Source organism: Triticum dicoccoides, chromosome 6B (assembly GCF_002162155.2).
Source record: "Triticum dicoccoides isolate Atlit2015 ecotype Zavitan chromosome 6B, WEW_v2.0, whole genome shotgun sequence".
Lineage (NCBI taxonomy): Eukaryota > Viridiplantae > Streptophyta > Magnoliopsida > Poales > Poaceae > Triticum > Triticum dicoccoides.
Window position 1 is genome coordinate 632553030 of NC_041391.1, and position 19974 is coordinate 632573003.

A 19974-nucleotide genomic window follows, 5' to 3' on the forward strand; every position below is an offset into this window, starting at 1 on the left:
TATTCACACATGTATCATGTTTCTGGTTAATACAATTCTAGCATGAATAATAAACATTTATCATGATATGAGGAAATAAATAATAACTTTATTATTGCCTCTAGGGCATATTTCCTTCACACACGAGTCCACATATTCACCATATCAATACACCACTATGGATCCGCTCCCGTCTCCCTACGAGAACGCCATCCATAGCACTCACACTTATCTTGCGCATTTTAGAGTATCCACTTTCACTTGTCTATGAACTGTATAGGCAACCCAGAAGTCCTTTACCGCGGACACGGCTATTCGAATAGATGATGTTAACCCTGCAGGGGTGTACTTCTTCACACACGCTCTCGCCACTTACCGCCATGTACACGTCATGTATCTCGGCAACCTTCAAGCGGAAGCCTGGCGAGGGTGTCGGCCATGACCTGACTAACCACACAAGTCTCTCGTCCAGGTTTATCGCCTATTCGGGTTCCATCCACAAGGAGATCCGGCCGGGGTGTCGCTCATGGCCCCAAACGATGTGAGCAGGGTTCCCAAGCCCACCTCGACGGGTGGATCTACGCTTGGTACACCGTGCCACGGTGCCTAGTCTGTCCCAAGCCCACCTGTACCGGGTGCCACTTGGTAGACTACTAACACTACCTACAAACACCAGAAACTAGTTGCAACTCCTGGACAGAGATCAAGTTGATTAATAAGTCGAGAGAGATTGGAGCACCCGAAGCCCAATGTGTGGTAGTAACTGTTCATGGATCACAAACACAGAACTCAGTTCCTGAGGACGGCTGCAATGAGACAACCCACCATGTACTCCTACATGGCCTCTCACCACTACCTTTACCAAATCGTGTTCACACACTTAGCTCACACACAAAAGGACATGTTTACACACCTCCAATTCATCCCCGATGAATCAGACCTGACTCAACTCTAAGCAGTAGCAGGCATGACAAACAAACATGAATGAGTAGGCACATCAGGGCTCAAACAACTCCTACTCATGCTAGTGGGTTTCATCTATTTACTGTGGCAATGACAGGTCATGCAGAGGATAAGGGGTTCAGCTACCGCAGCAAGTAACAAATATGTCGTTGTTGTCCTAATGCAGTAAAAGAGAGCAGGAGCGAGAGAGTGGGATTGTATCGGAATGAACAAGGGGGTTTTGCTTGCCTGGCACTTCTGAAGATAATATAGTTTCTTCATCGGTGTCATCGAACTCATCGTCGAAACCACGTCTATCGAGAGGGGACAAACACCGGCAAACAAGGAAGATACCAATCAATGCAATGCACAATATGATGCATGATCATGACATGGCAATATGCTATGGTTTGAGCTAATGCAACTAGCAGCAAGTTAAATGAAGTTGGTTTGAACCCTAGGTTCAAATTCAAACTCCACATGTGGTTATCTAAATGCTATTCAATGATTTTTCCTAAACAGTAGCCATAAGTTATTCTAACATGCATGAAAATGCCATAAACAGAATCTTTGGATTTTTCTGATAATTTTTCATATATAATTTATTTCATTCTGAGTTACGGTTGATTTTATATGATTTTTAGAAGTTTATAACATTTTCTGAAATAAATAAACCATTTAAGATTTATTCAAATTCCAGAAGAATTACTGTGTCAGCATGACGTCACTGTGATGTCAATGGTCCACAGGGCCGGCCAGGTCAACCCTGACCGGTGGGACCCACGTGTCAGTGACACAACTATCTAACTCTGTTAGTTAGTGTTAGGTTAAATACTAACCTAATTTAATTAGCACTAACCTAGGTTAAACTAATTAAGTTTAAACCTAAACTAGATTAATTAGTCGGGCGGGGCCCGCATGTCATAGACCCAGGGGAGGTCAAATCCCTTGGTCAACCGGGGCTAAACCACCAGCGGTCAAAGCGGTCAACCCGCCGGCGTTTAGCCGCCGACGAGGCCGAACGCGGTGGAGGGCTCGGGATTGCTACTCTGGCACCCAAACGAGCAGCAGAGGGCACGAGCGGGGAGCTGGGGCTCGCCCGCATCCAGGGCGGCATGCGGTAGCAGCGGGGACGGCCGGAGCTCGCCGGAAACGAGCTCGGGGCGGCGTCGGCGTTCGGGTGTTTGTGGCTACGGGGCTGCAGTGGTCGTGGGAGCGCGTTCATGGCACCTACAGCAGCTACGCGAGGCGGCGAGCATGTTGGACATGACGCCCGGGCCATTTGGTTGCCGGGGCCGCGTCAGCGGCGGGCGCAAGCGGCGGCGAGTGCGGTCAAGCTTGGTGCGGTCGCTACGGCGTGCGAGGAAAAGAACGGAGAGGGGGGAAACGGCCAGCAGCTCACCACGGTCACGACGAGCGGGTCGGCGAGGTTGGGGAGGAGCTGATGAAGACGGGAGGTCGCCGGCGATCTCGGCGGCTGAATGATGAAGACGAGGTCGGGGGCGGTGTTTTGGGGCGTCCGACGTTGAGAGAGTCTACGGGGAGGACGAGGGCGTCGAGGCAGAGGCCATGGAAACGTCGGCGAGGCGTGGTAGGGCCGGTGGCTGTGGCGTTACGGCGGCGCGGCTGCGGCTGCGCTCGGGCTCGAGAGGGAGAGGGAGCAGAGGAGGGGGAAGAGGTCAGGAGAGAGTGAGAGGGTTCCAGGGGGGTGACGTGGCGCGCATGGAGGCGTCCAGGGCGTTGGGGACGCAGGAGGCCAAGCAGGAGGTGGCTCGGGCACATGTGCGCGCGCGACGAGCACGCGCTCTGCCTACTGGCGTAGGGAGGAAGACGACAGGGCAGGTGGAGGTGGGCTGGGCCGGCACAGCACCAGGCCGGATGGGCTGCACAGTTGGTAGGTCCAGGTAACTTCTCTCTCTCTCTTCTAAATTGTTCCTGTTTTTCTATTTCTGACATTTGTTTTAATTTGGTTTTTGAACCAAACTAATTTTGTTGCTTCTGATAAATTTTGCAGGGACCAAAAAGGATTATTCCAAAGCCCCTCAACAAAAATCAGAATTATTGGAGCAATAAATTATTTATCGTATTTATTTGCTCCAATTCAAAATACAATATGTGTTAATTCAACAATCCAAAATGTCATGCAAAAATGTGCATCACCTCTGGTTGCTGTTTCCAGTATTCCAAAAATGATGAACATTTTTGAAGGCCATTTGGGTTCACTGAAAAATATTTTAGTTGAACCTGGTGGATTCCTTTTATGCTAGGGTTTGAACATCCCCCATTTCAAGTTCATTTGAAAAGTTAAACATGATGCACACATGAAGGGCTAGCCTACTGCATACCAGGACTAGGGATGTGACAGCTCACCCCCACTAAACAAGAATCTCGTCCCGAGATTCAAGCGTAGGGTAGGATGAAGGGAGAACGCAAACTAACATAACCTTCACGATCTAGGTGGCTCTTCATAAGAACGTTGAATCGATCACCATCTTTGACTCGAAGTCTTCCTCTGAGAACGCCAACTAACATGACAAGAAGAGGAAAGGAAAACTCTAGAAGAATCGATCTTCTCAAAGACCGAACAACTCAGGATCAGCTCATGGGGTGAGATATAAACATCTCTTGAGCTGGGACACGAGACACACATTCAGAGGGATGGGTGTAACAGATGATGAAGGTTCACTAGGTAGGCAACAAATCCACGCTTGATCACGACGTAGCGGGGAGTTGAGTTGCCATGATACCATAACGAGACATCCTGGAGGAGGGTGGTTCGTAGATTATTGCCTCGAGTGGCAAAAAGAATTACCTTTGGCATAGAGATCATTGAAACTCTCTATACTAGCCTAAGGAGATTCTCAAAGGATCGTTTGAAAGAGTTCGTTAGAATGGCATACCCAGACTAGAATAGATGATGTGGATTACCTTGTTGAAGACAACACAAGGGATGATTTTAGTAACTGGGGAGAAGCTCAACAGTCGAGAGTGGGTCTACTGTTTGAAAAGTTATAGTATAACCGGGGAAACTGGGAGCAATCCTAGTTAGTGCCAAAGATAACACCTAGCGCTTGCGTGTGCTCTCAAGAACTTGAGCATTTCCATAATCATCAAGGTTTTACCAATATCCGTGTCAAGGAACCTGGCAACAGAACATACTACCATGATGGACACCGGTGGAAGATTCAGATGCAAAGGAAGATAACACCTTCTCAGATTTCACCTTGGCAGGGCCAAGGGGACAAAATCTGGATGATCGACCGAGAGACATTTAGCACTCCGCTTCTAATGTTCTCCTTGATGTGCTAGTGTAACCCATTCATAGATATGGTTTGATACCTAGAACATCAAGTAAAAAGGTCGAACTTCGGGAACACAAAATTCCATAAGAAGTAACTGCTGGAGTAAATCCTACGAAATCTTTATGGGGAGGTGGCCAACTTCCTCAATCAAGATACTACAATAATAGGTCTTCCGACTGGGTGTGTTGGCCACGACATCCACTTTACCGATTATGGAGAGACCAATATTATAGTTCTTGGGAAATGTTCCAACCATCATATCTGCCTGAGATTAGGGATGGTAATTTTATCCATGGATCTGGATACCCATGGATATCCGACCCGGTTGGGCAAGGGTATGGAGCGCATTTCTGCCCATGGGTCCGTGGATATGGATACCCACGAACAGCTGGGTTGGGCATGGTTATAGTTTGTGCTCCATGGATATCCAATGGATACCCGTATGACATGGGGGGCATATGCAAGTGACAGTAGAAAGAGCAAATCAATGGGGAATGGCAGGCAATATGCAACTGGTGCCATAAGCTATATGCTGCAGAATCAACCTTGGTATGTCACACTTAAGGACTCATCGTATTACTTGTTGCCTACTTATGCATGTAGCTTATGTTGTCATTTGTGAGTGAATGATGATGAGCTAATTTGATCTTTGGGAAGGCTTCATGCTAACCTTTCTATGCCCATGGAGCTCCATGGGTATGTGGGTATCCAGCGGGTTTGGGCATGGGCACAAGTTGTGCCCATGGGTAATTTGGTGGATGGGAACAGAGTAGGAAGATGGGTCATGGGTTGGATTTGGACCAGCTCCACCCGCACCAAACCCGACCCATTGCCATCCCTACCTGAGATTCAGATCTGGTTGGTGTTAGGATATTCCAGACTCATCAAGTCTAGAAGGAAAAATGAAAGTTTGCAACACAAATCGACGAGATAACATTGCGAGATTCTCGGGGGATGAACTACGATAGCAAGCTCCAGAACATGAGCTGGTTCTGCTACAACATGTGAACACGTTGTCCGAGACAAGCATGACCACATAGTAGTCTTATAATAAAACACTACCGAGTTCTGGTAGGGAACCATCATCGAGGATATCAGAGTTCTTGCATAAGTCCGGATTAGCTCTTATGAAGGAATTCCTTTTCCTGGAACAAATCAGTTAGTGGCTTGGTGTGCTAGGGAATTCATATGGAATGAAGATGATCAGTCTAACAGACCAAGGAATACTTCGCACGTGCATAACTGACTTGGGATGATTACAGGGGAGGTAAAAACATGCCTTCTCGAATTCACGGCGGCAACTTGCATCAAATGCACATGAATTAGAGGAAGTCACTTCTTTTCATGAACAGGACATGAAGATAATGTGTATAAAGTTTCCAATACTAGCTGGATGTTCAACACAAATCATGGAGAAGATAAAATGCTGCTGATGGGCTCAACAACAAGTCATCAGGATGACCATATAAATGGAATTCCATAATTATGTGAACAAGGACATAGCATTGGTCAGACCCAAAGATGTAATGGTGTATGCTCGAAGGATAACCGCGAGTAAGACAACATTATGAACATCGCTAGTTCTGATTTGATTTGACGATAGCCCATACTCAAATCAAAGTTTTTATAAGATAATAGGTCCAACAACTAATCACAGGGACCAATTGATGAAGATATCATCTTTCTTCAACACACACAAAGATATCCCTTTGGAATGAACTGAGTCGGACAGGCTTTTATCTTCCAACTCTCCAAGTTGTTGTTTAGCTTAACCAACTAGCTCGGGGTATCCGACACGAATTCTTGGATAAGGGGTGGTTACAGAAAACCAACTTGCTCACAAACTCAACATAGCGGCCAGGTGATGACCTGGTGATACTTCCAAGAAGATATTCGGAAAATCATGAACCACCGATATGTTACTAAGCTCGAGAACAATCTTGCTTTTCAGGGCAAGACGATATGATCAACAGAGCGAGGGATTGACACAATCCTAACTCATTGATCGAAGGGTGCAGCAGGGAAAATGGACTAGGTGGCACGATCAACCTTAGGGTGATGGTTCAACAACCAACACGCTAAGAGTGAGAGTATTGTCCATTAACTACCAAGCAACAAGTTGCTCGGAGTATTGATTTCACACATCACAGTTCACTTGTCGGCATTCCGGTTACAACAACACGGGGACCGAGAAATGAATAATGATGGCAAGAAGTATCACTGCACCAAGAATTCATAAGATGGTGTGCAATTCCTATGACTTTCTTGACATAAAGAGGGTAATACTGCAGGGTAGAACAGAACAAAAGGTGGATTTGCATTTTGATCTACGGAACACAACTACTTTGACCCAATCCTAGATATGGATGAGGTTCTGGAGTTTGTTTCTCCTAGTCATTCCAGAATAGAATGGCTTGACAGACCACAAGAATAATAGGCATCGATAACACGAATGCATAACTAGTCCTGACTATCAATTGATAGACAGGGGTCAGAATACAACTACAGAGGGACAACTCAAAGGAACATATCACTTTCTGAGTTGTGGATGCATGGATTAGCATGTCGAACGAGTTCAACATATTTCTTCTGGATAACCCATGCGGAGAAGGTAGAACTGGCAGAATCACAATGTAGGATGGAGAACCCATTAAGAGCACTCTGGTTGTGATCTTTTGGTTCAGAAGAACTTCTGCCATAAGCAGTTCATGGTATTTGGAAGAAAGAAATACCACGGACCTCGAGGACTATCGCAAAGGTTACTAATAACCTAAAGGAATGAGCAAACACTATCAACATGAGGTAAGTAGGGTGAATCTCGGGTTCAAAACCCTAGGAATAGAATACCTACTACTAAGTGGCATCACGGGATGCTTTCGAGAATAAAGGCCAGAATCATCACACTAGGAACACAAATCATGGCTAGCTTACTAGGTGGTACTCTAAGACACCTAGGGTCATAATACTAGCTCCGACATATATACCGAGGCAATGAAGTACCTCAACACACTAGTTGGTGTGGTTAATCTGGCCAAAGGAACATCGGAACGGTAAGAAGGGATTTGCAAATGCATCAGACTATTTAGAAACCTGGGATGACTCGGACAGCATAACGGCTATAAATGCTCAAAAGATATAAGACATCCTACAAAATGGTGGCATAGCCACTCAGAAGCACAATATCAAGGTTTCAAGATCAACAGTTAACATACGTAAGTGGTAGGAACTGAACTGAGACTTAAATCCAACAATCTTATAAGTCTACGGATTAGTAACACGTGATCCTGATAGAAAGAAGAGAAGGCCTAGTTCTTAACCCCGCAGGAAAGATAAGATGACTCAGATTAGAAGGGCGTGAGATATAAGGAGTAAAAAGAGCCTTACGTTCCATCCCACAATCAATTCCCTTATATAACTAAAGAATTTCTAGACTCAACTTCAACCAGTTTGGCTTGGTAATCCTGCATGCAGTCAAGCTCTGATACCAAAGCTATCAGGACCCCGACTCAATGCCACATCGATCTAGCATGTAACACCTCATATCACTTTGTGGCCTCACGCACGGTATTCCCACATGTGTTGCCTTACCTTTGCCCGGGACCGTTTGCGCCTTTTGGCACACGTATATGATAGTGTCGCTAGCATCCATATGATAGGGAGCCCGGGCTAACATGGCTAGTCGTAAACCCAAAGTGGCACAAACTTATAGGGACAGGCATCCATGACCCAGCATCGAACGTGTCGGTCATCAGCGAGTGAATCCAGGCTGTAGCACTGGGCTAACAGGACTCCGGTGAACCGAGCTGTAGCGGGCTAACAGGACTCCGGTTTTCATCGCGTGACATTTCCCCGAAGGGATAGACACAGGAACGAAGAAGGACACATGCCGGCTAGCCTAAGTGTTCCGGAGCAGTAGCAAGCTACCATGGCTCAGTGGAAGCACTAGGAGACATTTCCCGGTAAGAGAGGCTACTAAGGATAAACAACTAGATAGTCAGATCCCACACATACCAAGCATTTCAATAACATACACACAATATGCTCGATATGTGCAAATACAACATGGCATCACAACATGACTCTACGACTCAAGTATTTTATTCAATAGGCTCCGAGGAGCGAGATAATACAAACATGGGTATCATGACCCAGCATTCAGAGCACACAAGTCAAAGCACATGCGGAAGCTTAACATGTCTGAGTACAGACATCTACAAAAGAAAAAGGCTGAGAAGCCTGACTATCTACCAGATCCTGCCGAGGGCACAAGATCGTAGCTGAGGTAACAAGCTAAACGTCGAAGTCCACGCAGAACTGATAGCGAGACTAAAGTCTCTCTGCAAAAACATAAAATAGGCAAACGTGAGTACAAGTGTACCCAGCAAGACTTACATCAGAACTAACTACATATGCATCATTATCAACAAAAGGGGTGGTGGAGTTTAACTGCAGCAAGCCAGCTTTTACTCGGTGGCTATCCTGAACTACGACTGCAAGTAACTCTTTTGAGGTGGCGCACACGAGTCCACATATTCACCATATCAATACACCACTATGGATCTGCTCCCGTCTCCCTACGAGAACGCCATCCATAGCACTCACACTTATCTTGCGCATTTTAGAGTATCCACTTTCACTTGTCTATGAACTATACAGGCAACCCAGAAGTCCTTTACCGCGGACACGGCTATTCGAATAGATGATGTTAACCCTGCAGGGGTGTACTTCTTCACACACGCTCACGCCACTTACCGCCATGTACACATCATGTATCTCGGCAACCTTCAAGCGGAAGCCTGGCGAGGGTGTCGGCCACGACCTGACTAACCACACAAGTCTCTCGTCCAGGTTTATCGCCTATTCGGGTTCCATCCGCAAGGAGATCCGGCCGGGGTGTCGCTCACGGCCCCAAACGATGTGAGCAGGGTTCCCAAGCCCACCTCGATGGGTGGATCTACGCTTGGTACACCGTGCCACGGTGCCTAGTCTATCCCAAGCCCACCTATGCCGGGTGCCACTTGGTAGACTACTAACACTACCTACAAACACCAGAAACTAGTTGCAACTCCTGGACAGAGATCAAGTTGATTAATAAGTCGAGAGAGCTTGGAGCGCCCGAAGCCCAATGTGTGGTAGTAACTGTTCATGGATCACAAACACAGAACTCAGTTCCTGAGGACGGCTGCAATGAGACAACCCACCATGTACTCCTACATGGCCTCTCACCGCTACCTTTACCAAATCGTGTTCACACACTTAGCTCACACACAGTAGGACATGTTTACACACCTCCAATTCATCCCCGATGAATCAGACATGACTCAACTCTAAGCAGTAGCAGGCATGACAAACAAACATGAATGAGTAGGCACATCAGGGCTCAAACAACTCCTACTCATGCTAGTGGGTTTCATCTATTTACTGTGGCAATGACAGGTCATGCAGAGGATAAGGGGTTCAGCTACCGCAGCAAGTAACAAATATGTCGTTGTTGTCCTAATGCAGTAAAAGAGAGCAGGAGCGAGAGAGTGGGATTGTATCGGAATGAACAAGGGGGTTTTGCTTACTTCTGAAGATAATATAGTTTCTTCATCGGTGTCATCGAACTCATCGTCGAAACCACGTCTATCGAGAGGGGACAAACACCGGCAAACAAGGAAGAACACAATCAATGCAATGCACAATATGATGCATGATCATGACATGGCAATATGCTGCGGTTTGAGCTAATGCAACTAGCAGCAAGTTAAATGAAGTTGGTTTGAACCCTAGGTTCAAATTCAAACTCCACATGTGGTTATTTAAATGCTATTCAATGATTTGTCCTAAACAGTAGCCATAAGTTGTTCTAACATGCATGAAAATTCCATAAACAGAATCTTTGGATTTTTCTGATAATTTTTCATATATAATTTATTTCATTCTGAGTTACGGTTGATTTTATATGATTTTTAGAAGTTTATAACATTTTCTGAAATAAATAAACCATTTAAGATTTATTCAAATTCCAGAAGAATTACTATGTCAGCATGACGTCACTGTGATGTCAATGGTCCACAGGGCCGGCCAGGTCAACCCTGACTGGTGGGACCCACGTGTCAGTGACACAACTATCTAACTCTGTTAGTTAGTGTTAAGTTAAATACTAGCCTAACTTAATTAGCACTAACCTAGGTTAAACTAATTAAGTTTAAACCTAAACTAGATTAATTAGTCGGGCAGGGCCCGCATGTCATAGACCCCGGGGAGGTCAAATCCCCAGGTCAACCGGGGCTAAACCACCGGCGGTCAAAGCGGTCAACCCGCCAGCGTTTAGCCGCCGGCGAGGCCGAACGCGGCGGAGGGCTCGGGATTGCTCCTCCGGCGCCCAAACGAGCAGCGGAGGGCACGAGGGGGGAGCTGGGGCTCGCTCGCATCCAGGGCGGCATGCGGCAGCAGCGGGGACGGCCGGAGCTCGCCGGAAACGAGCTCGGGGCGGCGCCGGCGTTCGGGTGTTTGTGGCTACGGGGCTGCAGTGGTCGTGGCAGCGCGTTCATGGCACCTACAGCAGCTACACGAGGCGGCGAGCATGTTGGACATGATGCCCGAGCCATTTGGTTGCTGGGGCCGCGTTGGCGGCGGGCGCAGGCGGCGGCGGGTGCGGTCAAGCTTGGTGCGGTCGCTACGGTGTGCGAGGAAAATAACGGAGAGGGGGGAAATGGCCAGCAGCTCACCACGGTCACGATGAGCGGGTCGGCGAGGTTGGGGAGGAGCTGATGAAGACGGGAGGTCCCCGGCGATCTCGGCGGCCGAACGATGAAGACGAGGTCGGGGCGGCGTTTTGGGGCGTCAGACGTTGAGCGAGTCTACGGGGAGGACGAGGGCGTCGAGGCAGAGGCCATGGAAACGTTGGCGAGGCGTGGTAGGGCCGGTGGCTGCGGGTTACGGCGACGCAGCTGCGGCTGCGCTCAGGCTTGAGAGGGAGAGGGAGCAGAGGAGGGGGAAGAGGTCGGGAGAGAGTGAGAGGGTTCCAGGGGGGTGGCATGGCGTGCATGGAGGCGTCCAGGGCGTTGGGGACGCAGGCAGCCAGGCAGGAGGTGGCTCGGGCGCGTGTGCGCGCGCGATGAGCATGCGCTCTGCCTACTGGCCTAGGGAGGAAGACGACAGGGCAGGTGGAGGTGGGCTGGGCCCGCACAGCGCCAGGCTGGATGGGCTGCACAGTAGGTAGGTCCAGGTAACTTCTCTCTCTCTCTTCTAAATTGTTCCTGTTTTTTCTATTTCTGACATTTGTTTTAATTTGGTTTTTGAACCAAACTAATTTTGTTGCTTCTGATAAATTTTGCAGGGACTAAAAAGGATTATTCCAAAGCCCCTCAACAAAAATCAGAATTATTGGAGCAATAAATTATTTATAGTATTTATTTGCTCCAATTCAAAATACAATATGTGTTAATTCAACAATCCAAAATGTCATGCAAAAATGTGCATCACCTCTTGTTGTTGTTTCCAGCATTCCAAAAATGATGAACATTTTTTAAGGCCATTTGGGTTCACTGAAAAATATTTTAGTTGAACCTGGTGGATTCCTTTTATGCTAGGGTTTGAACATCCCCCATTTCAAGTTCATTTGAAAAGTTAAACATGATGCACACATGAAGGGCTAGCCTACTGCATACCAGGACTAGGGATGTGACAACTATGATGAGGATGATGATAGTGACTATGATCTTGATGATGCAATGAGACACCTTGGTATTATGGCAAATCTTCGCGGCTACATGGCAGGAGGAAAGGAATGGGTCCTTGATAGTGGATGTACCGATCACATGACCGGAGATAAAGATATGTTTCGTGAGCTTGCTGAAAACAACGACCCTCTAAAGTATGTCACTTTTGGTGATAACTCAAAAGGTAAGGTGGTTGGCCTCGGTAAGGTGGCCATCTCACATGATAGCTCCATACAAAATGTTATGCTCGTTGAATCTCTTGGCTATAATCTGCTTTCTGTATCTAGACTAGCTGACTTTGGTTTCAATGTCCTATTTACTAAAGTAGATTGCCAAGTGTTTCGTAGAGATAATCATAAAATGGTCTTTACCGGTATACGTAGAGGTGATCTATACATTGTTGATTTCACTAAAAAGGCTCAACCTAGAACTTTCTTAATTGCTAAATCTTCCAAAGGCTGGTTGTGGCCTAGACGGTTAGGTCATGTGGGCATGCGAAACCTTGACAAGCTTATTAAAGGTGATCATATCCTTGGTGTTAAAGATGTCATATTTTATAAGGATAGACTTTGCAGCGCTTGCCAAGCAGGAAAACAGGTTGGAGGAAGCCACCCCGTGAAGAACATCATGACCATGAGAAGGCCGCTCGAGCTACTTCACATGGATCTCTTCAGTCCTAACTCCTACAAAAGTCTCGGTGGAAACTCATTTGGTATAGTTATAGTTGATGATTTTTCAAGATTTACGTGGGTGTTCTTTCTCGATGATAAATTGCAGGTCCAAAAGATCTTCAAGAACTTCGCTAGGAAGGCCCAAAATCAATTTGAAGTGAAGATCAAGAAGGTTCACAGCGACAATAGAATGGAGTTCAAGAACGCAAATGTGGACACCTTTCTTGATGAAGAAGGTATCTCACATGAGTTCTCGGCTACGTACACACCTCAACAAAATGGAGTTGTTGAGAGGAAGTACCGGACGCTCATCAAAATGGCGAGAACAATGCTTGATGAGTATAAGACGCCAAAACACTTTTGGGCAGAAGCGGTTGAGACACTTGTCATGCAACAAATCGCTTGTATCTTCACAACCTCCTCGGCAAGACGGCATACGAGCTCCTCACCGGTAACAAACCCCAAGTTGGATACTTTCGAGTATTCGACTCAAAGTGCTACATTCTTGATAAGCATCGTCGTTCTAAATTTGCTCCCAAATCTCATGAAGGTTTCCTACTTGGTTATGGCTCAAACTCTCACACTTACCGTGTCTACAACAATTTCACCCGAAAGGTTGAAGAGACGGTAGATGTGAAGTTTGATGAATCTAATGGTTCGCAAGTAGAGCAACTGCCAATTGATGTAGGAGACAAAGACCCTTCGGAAGCAATCCAAGACTTGTCTATTGGCAAGATCCTTCCAATGGAGGTGAAGGAGAGTACCTCGTCCGTCCAAGTGGAAGCTTCTACCTCACGACAAGGTGAACCAAGAGTTGATATGGAAGCATCCACAAGTGGGACACACCAAGATGAAGAAAATGAGGAAGTACACCAAGATGAACCTCGTCAACCTCCTTCTCCACCACAACAAGAGAACGAAAACGTCAACAATGAAGAAGGCCAAGAAGAAGAACGAGATGGTGAAGAAGATGTTCCACCCGGACCAAAACAAAAGCTCTCACCAGTTTGAGCAAGAGTCGCTAGATACCATCCCGTCGAGCAAATCTACAATGATATCCAAACCGAGAGAATCACTCGCTCTAAATCTCGTTTGGCTAATTTTTGTGAACATTATTCATTCATCTCTAGCATTGAACCCATGAAGGTTGAAGAAGCATTGGAATATCCGGATTGGATAAATGTTATGCATGAAGAGCTACACAACTTTGAGAGAAACCAAATGTGGACATGGGTCGAGAAGCCCGACAACAACCACAACATCATCGGTACCAAATGGTTGTTTCGCAACAAGAAGGATGAAGATGGACAAGTAGTTCGCAACAAAGCACGTCTCGTCGCCTGATACATCTCCAACGTATCTATAATTTATGAAGTAGATTTATGAAGTATTCATGCTATTATATTATCTGTTTTGGATGTTTATGGGCTTTACTAAGCACTTTTATATTATTTTTGGGACTAACCTATTAACCGAAGACCCAGCCCAAATTGTTGTTTTCTTGCCTATTTCAGTGTTTCGAAGAAAAGGAATATCAAACGGAGTCCAAACGGAATGAAACCTTCGGGAGAGTTATTTTTGGAACGGAAGCAATCCAGGAGACTTGGAGTAGACGTCACGGAAGCTTCGAGGTGGCCACGAGGGTCCAGGGCACGCCCCCCACCCTCGTGGGCCCTTCGTGGCTCCCCTGACCGATTTCTTTCACCTATATATATCCATATACCCTGAAAATATTGAGGAGCACAATAGATCGGGAGTTCCGCAGCCGCAAGCCTCTGTAGCCACCAAAAACCTCTCAGGACCCTGTTCCGGCACCCTGCCGGAGGGGGATCCCTCATCGGTGGCCATATTCATCATACCGGCGCTCTCCATGACGAGGAGGGAGTAGTTCACCCTCAGGGCTAAGGGTATGTACCAGTAGCTATGTGTTTGATCTCTCTCTCTCTCTCTCTCTCTCGTGTTCTTGAGGTGATATGATCTTGATGTATCACGAGCTTTGCTATTATAGTTGGATCTTATGATGTTTCTCCCCCTCTACTCTCTTGTGATGAATTGAGTTTTCCCTTAGAAGTTGTCTTGTCGGATTGAGTCTTTAAGGATTTGAGAACACTTGATGTATGTCTTGCCATGCTTATCTGTGGTGACAATGGGATATTCACGTGATCTACTTGATGTATGTTTTGGTGACCAACTTGCGGGTTCAATGAACTTATGCATACGGGTTGGCACACGTTTTCGTCTTGACTCTCCGGTAGAAACTTTGGGGTACTCTTTGAAGTACTTTGCGTTGGTTGAATAGATGAATCTGAGATTGTGTGATGCATATCGTATAATCATGCCCACGGATACTTGAGGTGACAATGGAGTATCTAAGTGACATTAGGGTTTTGGTTGATTTGTGTCTTAAGGTGTTATTCTAGTACGAACTCTATGATAGATCGAACGAAAAGAATAGCTTCATGTTATTTTACTATGGACTCTTGAATAGATCGATCAGAAAGGATAACTTTGAGGTGGTTTTCATACCCTACAATAATCTCTTTGTTTATTCTCCGCTATTAGTGACTTTGGAGTGACTCTTTGTTGCATGTTGAGGGATAGTTATATGATCCAGTTAGGTTATTATTGTTGAGAGAATTTGCACTAGTGAAAGTATGAACTCTAGGCCTTGTTTCCTAGCATTGCAATACCGTTTACGCTCACTTTTACCACTTGCTACCTTGCTATTTTTATAATTTCATATTACAAAAACCTATATCTACCATCCATATTGCACTTGTATCACCATCTCTTCGCCGAACTAGTGCACCTATACAATTTACCATTGTATTGGGTGTGTTGGGGACACAAGAGACTCTTTGTTATTTGGTTGAAGGGTTGTTTGAGAGAGACCATCTTCATCCTACGCCTCCCTCGGATTGATAAACCTTAGGTCATCCACTTGAGGGAAATTTGCTACTGTCCTACAAACCTCTGCACTTGGAGGCCCAACAACGTCTACAAGAAGAAGGTTGTGTAGTAGACATCATCGCCCAAGGCTACACTCAAGTCAAAGGTATGGACTATGGTGAGACATATGCGCCCGTCGCTAGACTTGAGTCCATTCCCATCTTACTTGCCTATGCTAATCACCATGATATCACTTTATACCAAATGGACATTAAAAGTGCTTTTCTAAATGGTGAAATTGAGGAGGAAGTTTATGTTAAACAACCTCCCGGATTTGTTAATCCTAAGAAACCCAATCATGTTTACAAACTTCACAAAGCTCTTTATGGTCTTAAACAAGCTCCTAGAGCGTGGTATAAATGCTTGACCAAGTTCCTTATTGAAAAAGGCTTTGAGATTGGAAAAATTGATTCCACTCTTTTCACTAGAAGGGTTAATGGAGAATTATTTGTGTGCCAAATTTATGTTGATGATATTATATTTGGTTCGACTAACCCTCATTTTAGTGAGAAGTTTGGAAAGCTTATGTCGGAGAAGTTTGAGATGTCTATGATGAGTGAACTCAAGTTCTTTCTTGGTTTGCAAATCAAGCAAACTAAGGAAGGTACCTTTGTCTCTCAAACGAAGTACACCAAGGACTTATTCAAGAAGTTCAATATGCAAGAATGCAAAGGTATGAGTACACCCATGCCTACTGGTGGACATCTTGACTTGACTAAAGATGGTGAACCCATTGATCAAAAAGTTTACCGCTCTATGATTGGTTCATTGTTACATCTATGTGCCTCTCGTCCCGATATCATGCTAAGTGTGTGCATGTGTGCATGATATCAAGCGGCCCCCAAAGAATGTCATCTTAAGGCTGTGAAAAGGATAGTGAGATACTTAATACATACACCAAATTTTGGCATTTGGTACCCTAAGAGGTCTTCATTTGATCTTGTTGGCTACTCCGATTCGGACTATGCCGGTGACAAGGTTGATAGAAAGTCCACTTCGAGTACTTGGTCAATTTCTTGGTAGATCTCTTGTGTCTTGGTCCTCCAAGAAACAAAACTCGGTATCCTTATCCACCGCCGAAGCGGAATATATTGCCGCTGGTTCATGTTGTGATCAATTACTTTGGATGACGCAAACTCTTAAAGATTATGGTATATATGTGAGACATGTTCAATTGCTTTGTGACAACGAAAGTGCTATTAAAATTGCTCACAATCCCGTGCAACATTCTCGAACTAAGAATATTGAAGTTCGTCATCATTTCATTCGAGATCATGTTGCTAAGGGTGATATCAACCTTAAGCATGTTCGTACCGACAAGCAATTGGTAGATATATTCACTAAACCACTTGATGAGAAAGTGTTTTGCAGGTTGAGAGGTGAATTTAACATCATTGATGCTTCAAACTTGGAGTAGGAACCCCATTTGGATACATGCAAGACATGAGCCTATGACTAATCCTTGATATTTCTCTTATGATGATAATCATGTCTTGGATATATTTGCACCTTGCATGTTATCTAACCCTTATAGGTACTTGGATGAATCTAAATCTATGAGATTGCAAATCATTCACATCTTGAGCAATCTCTACATCACCAAGTCTCTACATTACGGTGGTTGAAGACAAGGGAGCACGAAACCCTTCAAATATATCCTTTGACAAAATCCTATATCAAATTTCATGATTATCATCTTCGATACACAAGTGCTATTCCTTGCAAAACTAATTCATGTAGGTAGATGAACTCCAATTACAAGTGGTGCTCCAAATGAACTACATCTACATTGAGCATCCCACACAAGTTCAACTACATAATCAAGATCAACACCACCATCCAAGGTATGTTATTCCATCTTAGAGAAGCTTTACCCCAAGTCATGGGTCAAAGCAGCTCAACAAGATGTGAATACATCAAAATGCTTAAACGAAAAATGGCAAAGCCATTTTGAGCTTAAACAATGAATATGACCTATGATCAAGTGTCTTCACTTGACTCCTAAGTCAATATACTCTAACATAGGTGACTTTGTCGCCGACCAATTCTAGATGAAGTTCTCTAGTGTTTCTCCTTGTTCTTGCATTTGTCTCATGCATATTTGTTTCCCCTTTCAAAAAAAACTTCATCTAGATTTCTTTTCTTTTCTCTTCTGTTCTGCATTTTCCCTGCATCCAATTCATTGCAAATCCTTCAGTTAATTCCCTGAAAATCCTTGTGAGATCTTATTTGCTTAGTGAGATGAGGTGACTAGTGCTTTTTCTCTGTGATGAACTCGGACACACCGACTTGCCTCTTTCGGTCAAACCGAAACTTTTCGGTGCCACCGAAGGAAACAACTCGGTGTAGCCGATCTCAATGCTGAGAAAACACTCTGTCATTTGCATCCTGCACATTTTGTTCCAGCTCCACTCGATGATTCTTATCCTCTACCAGCACCTTATTTTTCCCTGCTACTTTGCCATGTGACTCAAGGACCAATCCTATTTTGACTCACACTCCAGAGAAGACCCTTCTTGGAAATTGATGTCAAAGGGGGAGAGAGAGTTCACATCAAAGCTTAATCATATCAAAAGGGGGAAATGGAGATAAATAATAACATCAAAGAGAGACCCCAGTTGCTTGGTATTCAAAGAGGAGAGAATTACATGTCTTTAGAGGGGAAAGACATGTTCATGTTGTCTATGAGTTTGCTTTGCTCTGATTTTCCTTTCCCTATCTTCTCCCAATATCCCATATAAGATTCAGGGGGAGCAAGACATCTAAGGGAAGGAAATCTTCGAATTCATTGCATATCTTTACCCTTGGGGACATGTCTACACTCAAATAGAGTACCTAGTACTTACTCTCTACATGTCATCCCAATCTTGGTACTTTTGTGGTTTGCGGCTTGCTCTGTTTAGTAGATGTTTCTGTGTTGTCTAACCTTGTTTACTCAGGTGCATCTCTTCCAAAGCTAGCTTAGGACCACAAGGTAAGTATATGCATCACACTCATGTGCATGAGGATCTCTTGCTGATGTACATATTGTTTGCAAGAAGGACTCATAAGCATGACGGTACATTTTCCTTGTTCACATCATTTGCTCTGATGCATATAGCCAAGATACATGTAACTCATTGCTTGTTCTATCATGACTATGCACCCACATGATCTTATGTTCCATATTTACATGATTGCATACATGCAGCAGGAGCCTATGCATGTTACATGTCCTTCCAAAGCTTTACTTGCCTTTCTCTATATCTTTATCTAAAGCTTTGATGTATGTTGTCAACAATTACCAAAAAGGCGGAGATTGAAAGCACAAGTGCTCCTTGGGTGATTTTGGTAATTAATGTCAACATATCTCTTGTTGGACTAATACTTTTATCTAGTGTATTTCAGATAAGTCCAACAGTGGAGTGGCATGGACAAGAGGATGTGGAACCCCTTCAAGATGCTAAGGACAAAGGATTGGCTCAAGCTCAAAGCTCAGGACTCTACATTTTCTATTTTCAATGATCCAAGATCACATTGAGTCCATAGGAAAGCCAATACTATTAAAAGGGGATGAGTTGTTGCTCAATGGCTTGCTTGCTCAAAGTGCTTAGTGATATGCTCCAAAGCCCTCAACTACTTTCTCATATCCACATATGTCCCAAACCAAAAGTCAAACTCGGCCCTACTGATTTGATCCATCCGGCGCCACCGAGTTTGTTTGACATAGCCACTGCCAGAAACCCTCAATTCGGTCACACCGATGGGATCTCGGTCTCACCAAGATGGGCTTGCAAACTCCCTGTTGTCTATTGCAATATTTTCGGTCTCACCAAGAAGATGTAATCGGTCACACCGAGTTTGCTTGACTAACTCTCTATTTTGCTTATTACCAAATCGGTCCCACCGAGTTTGTGTAATCGGTCAAACCGAGATGAGGTAAAACCCTAACCCTTGCACATAGGTCCCACCAAGTTGATCATATCGGTCCCACCGAAATGCCTAACGGTCACATTATGAACTGAATCGGTCCAACCGAGTTTTATGATTCGGTCCCACCGAGTTCGGTAAATTGTGTGTAACGGTTAGATTTTGTGTGGAGGCTATATATACCCCTCCACCCTCTCCTCATTCATGAGGAAAGCCATCAGAACATGCCTACACTTCCAGCATTCATTTTCTGAGAGAGAACCACCTACTCATGTGTTGAGGTCAAGATATTCCAATCCAACCATATGAATCTTGATCTCTAGCCTTTCCCAAGTTGCATTCCACTCAAATCATCTTTCCACCAAATCCAATCCTATGAGAGAGAGTTGAGTGTTGGGGAGACTATCATTTGAAGCACAAGAGCAAGGAGTTCATCAACAACACACCATCTATTACCTTATGGAGAGTGGTGTCTCCTAGATTGGTTAGGTGTCACTTGGGAGCCTCCGTCAAGAT